Source organism: Chenopodium quinoa, unplaced genomic scaffold (genome assembly GCF_001683475.1).
Source record: "Chenopodium quinoa cultivar QQ74 unplaced genomic scaffold, ASM168347v1, whole genome shotgun sequence".
Classification (NCBI taxonomy): Eukaryota; Viridiplantae; Streptophyta; class Magnoliopsida; order Caryophyllales; family Amaranthaceae; genus Chenopodium; species Chenopodium quinoa.
The window spans coordinates 6,240,160-6,247,271 of NW_018744593.1; positions in this window are offsets into that span (position 1 = coordinate 6,240,160).

Sequence of the window (7,112 nt, forward strand, 5' to 3'; positions counted from 1 at the left end):
AGGACATAAATGTTAATGGAGTATGGGACAGTGATGAAGAATATGTTTATCTAAAAGACATATTAGGACCTTCACCTTCTGTATCATACACCACGGACGATATTTGGGCGGAAGAAGAATCATCAATAGACGTACTCACAAGATCCGGGAGAATACAACCTCCCGTTTCAACACAACCTATGCCTACTGTACAACAAGTTCCCATACCTATCATCGAAGACAAAGACATCGTTAAACAATTCAAGAAGACAAAATAGAGATGAATGTATGGAAGCTTCTGGCAACATCTCGAGAACATAGGTTAGCTGTGATGAATGCCTTGGACAAAATCGGGATAGATTCTGACACCACTCCTGAATGACTAGCTAACTTCCTCACGAGTGATCTCCCTAGTCCAATTAATCTAATCACCTTCTCTGATAAAGATTTACCCCCGGAAGGTGACAAACAATACAAGGCGTTAAACCTCACGGTAGTCTGCAAAAGGATGAATGTTCCCATGACTCTTGTAGACAATGGATCGGCTATTAATGTCTGTCCACTTAGGACTGCGAGGATGCTCGGCATAAAGGATGAGGATTTAACTCCATCCACACAAGGAATAAGAGCTTACGATAATACTCGACGTCAAGCTCTTGGCAAAATAACCCTAAATGTGACGACAGGAGCAATAGAACATGCTACTACTTTTTAAGTGGTAGACATCAAAGCCTCATTCAATCTGTTGTTAGGACACCCTTGGCTCCATGATCTAAAGGTCGTCCCTTCATCTCTCCACCAACAAGTGAAAGCCATAGTTGGAGGAATCCCCATCACTATTGATGCTTCGCCAATGAGGATTAAATCAATAGAGAATCCAATCATTAACGTGGAGCACGACGAAGATGATGAAGACCTATGGGGCTTTAACGAAGAAGTATCCTTAATCCAAGAGGATGAAAGGACATCTCTTTGCCACGACCCCCATTCCAACATGATTATCAACACTATGCTAAAGAAACAAGGACACTTCCCTGGGATGACCTTAGGAAAGAAGAAGGGGATAGCAAAATTGATAGAGTCACCTGGCCTCCCTAAGCTAGATACTTTCGGACTTGGTTTCGAACCGACTCGGAAAGATCTCTAGAGAGCCCAGGACAAATTGAAAGCACGTAGGGACGCTCGTATTCAAAAGAAAGCAATTTCAATGGATCACTACCCCCTTACGCTTAATGGTTAGTTTATAAAAGAAGGAGAGGACTATCCCTGCCATGAATTTCCCGAACCATTTATTGTAAATGGCATACGACAACCAGGATTCGAGATTTTCTTGGATTGCTACTTCATTGACGAAATCCCAACTCCCGTCCATAAGGAGAAAGCACCTCCATGCTTTGACTTTAACGTCATGGGATTATTGTTTGGGCGAGAAAAGAACAAGCCAGTTTATGAGGAAGATAACTCCTCACTCATTCAAACGGTCCTACAAAGCGAAAACTTCGACCCTTCAAAGCTAATTACTCCGGCCGAAGGATAACTGCAAGGGTGGCGCAAGACTATCAAGGTGACCACTCTGAGTGGGAGGAAGATATCAATCACGACAGGACAAGGGCCAATGTTTGAAGAATCGTCAGAGTCTGAGTCTGAGTCTGAGTCTGAGTCAGAGTATTTCCCTTTAGAACCTTCTAAGGCTTTAACTATAACGCCTTCCCTTCCTATTTCTTCTCCAAGGATAGTTAGTGATCCAGTCCCTGAGGACATATCACTCTTTGATGTAATGATCTCAGAGTATAATAATATCGTTCATTCTCCTTACTTCTCGTGTTCTTCCCTAACCCAAGATGACGAACATTTCTTAGCTAACGATGAAAAAGATAAAGAATTTATTAAAGCAATGGAAACACTTGAAAAGAAAACACCAGTAATTGAAGAGACTGAAACAATTGACATCTCAAATGATTCAACTCATAAAAGAGAAGTTAAAATCGGACTAACATTGAATAAACAAGAAAGAACCAATTTAATTAACTTTCTTAAAGAATTTATCGATGTATTTTCTTGGTCATATGAAGATATGCCAGGCATTAACAGAGAAATAACTCAACACACTATACCATTAATTCCAGGAATGAAACCTGTAAAACAAAAGTTGCGTCGAATGAAACCCGACGTAGCACTTAAAATAAAAGAAGAAGTTCAAAAACAAATAAATGCAGGTTTCATCAAGGTATCCAAATACCCCGAATGGGTCGCCAACGTCGTCCCAGTTCCAAAGAATGACGGAAGGGTAAGGATGTGTGTCGACTATCGAGATCTAAATAAGGCAAGTCCAAAGGACGACTTTCCTTTGCCACACATCGATATTCTGGTAGACAACACAGCAAATCACGCGCTTCTCTCATTCATGGACGGATACGCAGGGTATAATCAGATTCTCATGGCGGAAGAAGACATGGAGAAGACAACTTTTATCACACCATGGGGCACTTATTGTTACACGGTAATGCCATTTGGGTTAAAAAACGTGCAGCAACTGCCTTGCTCCATGACATGATGCACAAAGAAGTTGAAGTATATGTCGACGACATGATTGTGAAATCAAAGGACCATCCAGGCCATCAAGTAGCCTTAAGGAAATTTTTCAAAAGGCTAAGAAAATACAATATGAGGTTAAATCCATCAAAATGTGCTTTTGGAGTCACCTCAGGCAAGCTCTTGGGGTACGTCATAAGCTCTAGAGGAATAGAGATAGATCCAACCAAGATTAAAGCAATCATGTCGATGCCACCACCCAAGACCGAGAAAAAGATTCGAGGATTCATTTTCCGATTGCAATACATAAGCAGGTTCATATCAAAACTAACAACAATATGTGAACCAATCTTCAAAAAGCTCAAGAAGAATGTACCAGTACTATGGGATGACGAATGTCAAGAAGCCTTTGACCAGATCAAAGCCTATCTCGCAAATCCTCCCGTATTAGCGCCAGCACTTCTCAGAATACCTCTTAGGTTATATTTGACGGTTACCAAGGAGACAATGGGAGCCATGCTAGCACAAGAGGTAGAAAACAAAGAGAATGCAATCTATTACTTAAGTAAGAAGATGCTCGAATACGAAACACACTATACACCACTCGAGAAATTGTGCCTCGCTTTGGTGTGGGCCACAACTAAGTTGAGACATTACATGTTGGTGCATACCGTTTTTGTGGTATCTCGATTAGATCAACTCAAATACTTGTTCGAGAAATCAACGCTCATTGGACGTATTTCAAGATGGATAGTCAACTTAGCCCAGTTCGATGTGCGGTTTATGCCACAAAAAGCTATTAAAGGATCCGTGGTGTCTGACTTTCTGGCAGATTTTCCAATAGAAAACTCGACACCAATACAGGACAATGCATTTACAGATGAAGACTTGATGGTCATCGAAGATGATACTTGGACCTTGTATTTCGACGGAGCCTCAAACCAAAAGGGATGTGGTGTCGGAGTGCTACTAGTATCACCTAAGGAAGAACATGTCCCAATCTCAATAAAGCTTGATTTCGACGTTACCAACAATGCTGCTGAATATGAAGCATGCGTGGTAGGCCTTGAAACAGCCCTGGCATTGGGTGTAAAGAAATTAAGGATATTCGGAGATTCCTCTCTAATCATCAATCAAAGCCTAGCCCCTTACCAAACTTATCGGGAAACTCTTACCGATCAGTTAGAGAAGGTAGAATACACATATCTACCTAGAGAAGAAAACCAATTTGCTGATGCCTTGGCAAGATTAGCCTCAATGGTTAGGATTCCCACGGATATCGAGCAAATGCCTCTAACTATTGAAAAAAGGCACAAACCAGCATATATACAGGCTATAGAAGACGACAACCTAGTCCAAGACGAAGATGAAGAACAAGAAGAAGAACCATGGTACACAGACATTCTCAACTATGTCACCAATGGGGAATACCCTCCTCATGCTGACAAAAGAGCAAAACGAGCCTTGAGACTTTTGGCTTCTCAATATGTACTCATAGACAACGAGCTACATAAAAGGTTACCTACAGGTTGAGCTCTCCTATGTGTTGGGAAGGTGGATGCACAAAGAATAATGAGAATGGTCCACGAAGGAATCTGTGGAACTCATATAAATGGCAAAATGTTAGTCCAGAAAATAATGCGAGAAGCGTATTATTGGACTACCATGAATAGGGACTGCCATCAATATGTGAAAAAATGCCCTAAGTGTCAAATTTATGCCAATTTACAGCACGTTCCTCCATCTTTGCTCTACACCTACACATCACCATGGCCATTCTCTACATGGGGAATTGACATAATTGGCAAGATCACTCCTCTAGGGAAAGGAGGCCACGAATTTATTCTAGTAGCAATTGATTACTTTACAAAGTTGGTTGAAGCGCAATTATACGCTAAACTCACTGCAAAACATGTAGCACTCTTTATCGAGAGGATTATCATTTGTCGATATGGAGTCCCACATGAAATGATAAGTGACAATGGAACTCACTTTCAAGCCGAATGTGAAGAATTGCTACATAAATATGGTATCCAACATCATCATTCGTCCCCTTATAGACCTCAAGCAAACGGAGTAGTTGAGGCAGCTAATAAGAACTTAAAGACTATCATCGAGAAAATGACAGAAAATTATAAAGATTGGCCTGACAAGCTTCACTTTGCATTGTGGGGTTATCGCACGTCAATCCGTACGTCAACAGGAAATACACCATTTTCTTTGGTATATGGAATGGATGTCGTACAACCTGTCGAACTAGAAATACCATCTCTACGTATTGCGCTAGAGAGTAAACTCGATGAAGTCGAATGGACTAGGGCACGATATGAAGAATTGATCCTACTCGACGAAAAAACGACTAGAAGCTATACATCACACTCAGTGCTATCAAACTCGTATGGCTAGACATTTTAATAAGAAAGTCAAGACAAGAAATATCAAAGTAGGATATTTGGTATTAAAAGTGTTAAGGAAAAATGTTTTAGATCCAAAGGGAAAGTTTAGACCTAATTGGACTAGCCCCTACATTGTCAAAACAATCCTGTCAGGTGGTGCAGCAAACTTAACTGACATGGATGGTAATGAATTCTCAAACATGACCAATCTTGACCAACTTAAAAAAATACTACCCATAATTACTTGAGTAGGACACTCAAGAGAGCTACGTTCGGCCTGATTCCTTAGGAAAGGATACGTAGGCAACCCATTACGGGTGCAACCACTTTATTTTTCGACATCTCCGCATTCCAGAATCAACAAAAAGTCAACAAAAGTCAGAAAAGCAACTGGCGTCACAGAACAGAGTCTGGCGCCTGCCAAAAGCCATTAGCGCCAGACAATGGAATTGGTGTCTGGCGCCAGACCTCAATAGCTGGCGCCAATCTGCAATTACTGACACCAATTCAGTCATAAAATCTGGGCGAATTTCGGTGTTTTTCGGAAAATTTTCGACTTCCGTACTCGAAGAATTTCTGGAAAATTAATTTTTTTTTTCGGTTTTTCATTGCTTTAATAAAATAAATTTAAAGTGACAATTTAATTGAAAGCTGAAATTTCATTAATAAAGCAAAATTACATTGTGAATGGAATTTAAATAAGGCTGAAATAAATTAACTTTAAATAAAAATTAAGAATCTAATAAATCTAAAGCTAAGCAATGTTCTAGTCTTTCTTCTCCTTCTTTGCTCTTTTCCATTTCTTTTCCGCCTCCTCCCCTTCATCCATTACTTTAGCAGTAGGCATCCTTTAGAGGACCTACATTCAATTTTAGAATAGATTGCTTCTCCTTCAGCTAGCACCCCATGCTTCTTTTCCACCCAAGCCTTCTTGTCTGTAGCTTTCCTTTTCCCCTTGTCTTTAGTAGTATTCTTTTTCTTAGGCATTGTAGGTGTCTTGAACTCAATTCTTACACCTAAGCGTTCCTTGGCCGGTGTCACCCTGTCACCTAGACGATTCTTCACATCGGTTCTACCCTGATCAATTGAAGACTTCTTCAGCAACCACTTCTTAACATCATTAGGTAAAGAAGGGGGAACCTTTTGGGTAATCACATCCCATCAAGGTCTAGCGCTCTAGTAAGTGTCAAATTTATCCACTTCTTGAGATACGGGATACTCATAGGGAGGACGAAGATCCCCGGAATGAATATTTTGAAGCAAGCCATATTGTCTCTTTACTCTGCAGGGGTAATAATATGTCACGCGAGACAAGCTTGGAAGACGGCAGAAAGGTTGCTTGTTAACACCAACCATCCTTTTTATTTTCCACCATGGGATAACCCACTTGATAGCGAAATCACGTGATTCAAAGACTTTCTTCCACCCATGGCGCCCAATTTTAGGGATGCGCTTCTTTCTTCTCACAAAGCAAGTGGGCGTATAATTTTCAATGTCGTCCGGAGGGCTAATTAATCCTAGCCTCTCCATTAACCACATTTGTAAAAAAAATTCCAATTCAAATAAATTAATATTACAATAAAAAAATATATTTTTTGATTTCTGTAATTAAAAATATTATTTTTCTACCTGTAATAAAATTGGAGAACTACGAAGAGGTGCTTTTGGGTCCCTTTTCAATTCATCTAGACTAATCATAGTCTCTCCAACTATCAATGGCATTGGATTTCTCCCTGATTCAATTTGTTCAAGCACAATGGTTATAATTGATTGTCCCTCATTAGTTTTACCACTACTAAGACAATATTGATTAAGCATGCAGAATAAAAACGCCCTTCTTCTATATATGTGAAAAGATTCAGAAAGCGGTTTATCAAAATAATAGCGTGTGAATTCTTTTAAGTTCACTACATTGCCATCTACTATTTTTGATAAATCCCTTTCCTTCAAGTTAAAGAAGCGCTCAAAATCCTTATAGTAATATGCATCTACTCTAGGGATTACTACCAGGTCTATTGCAGGGAAGCCTAAAATAGTACCAAATTCCTCTGGCAAAGGGCTAATTTCATCATATCCTATTCTAAAACATTGTGTATCAATGTTCCAATGTTCTAAAGCGGTATGTATGAAGTCTATCTCTAGATCTACCCCTTTAATGCCATATATTCCCCCCAAGTGAAATAAATCCAATTCTTTTCTTTCTCT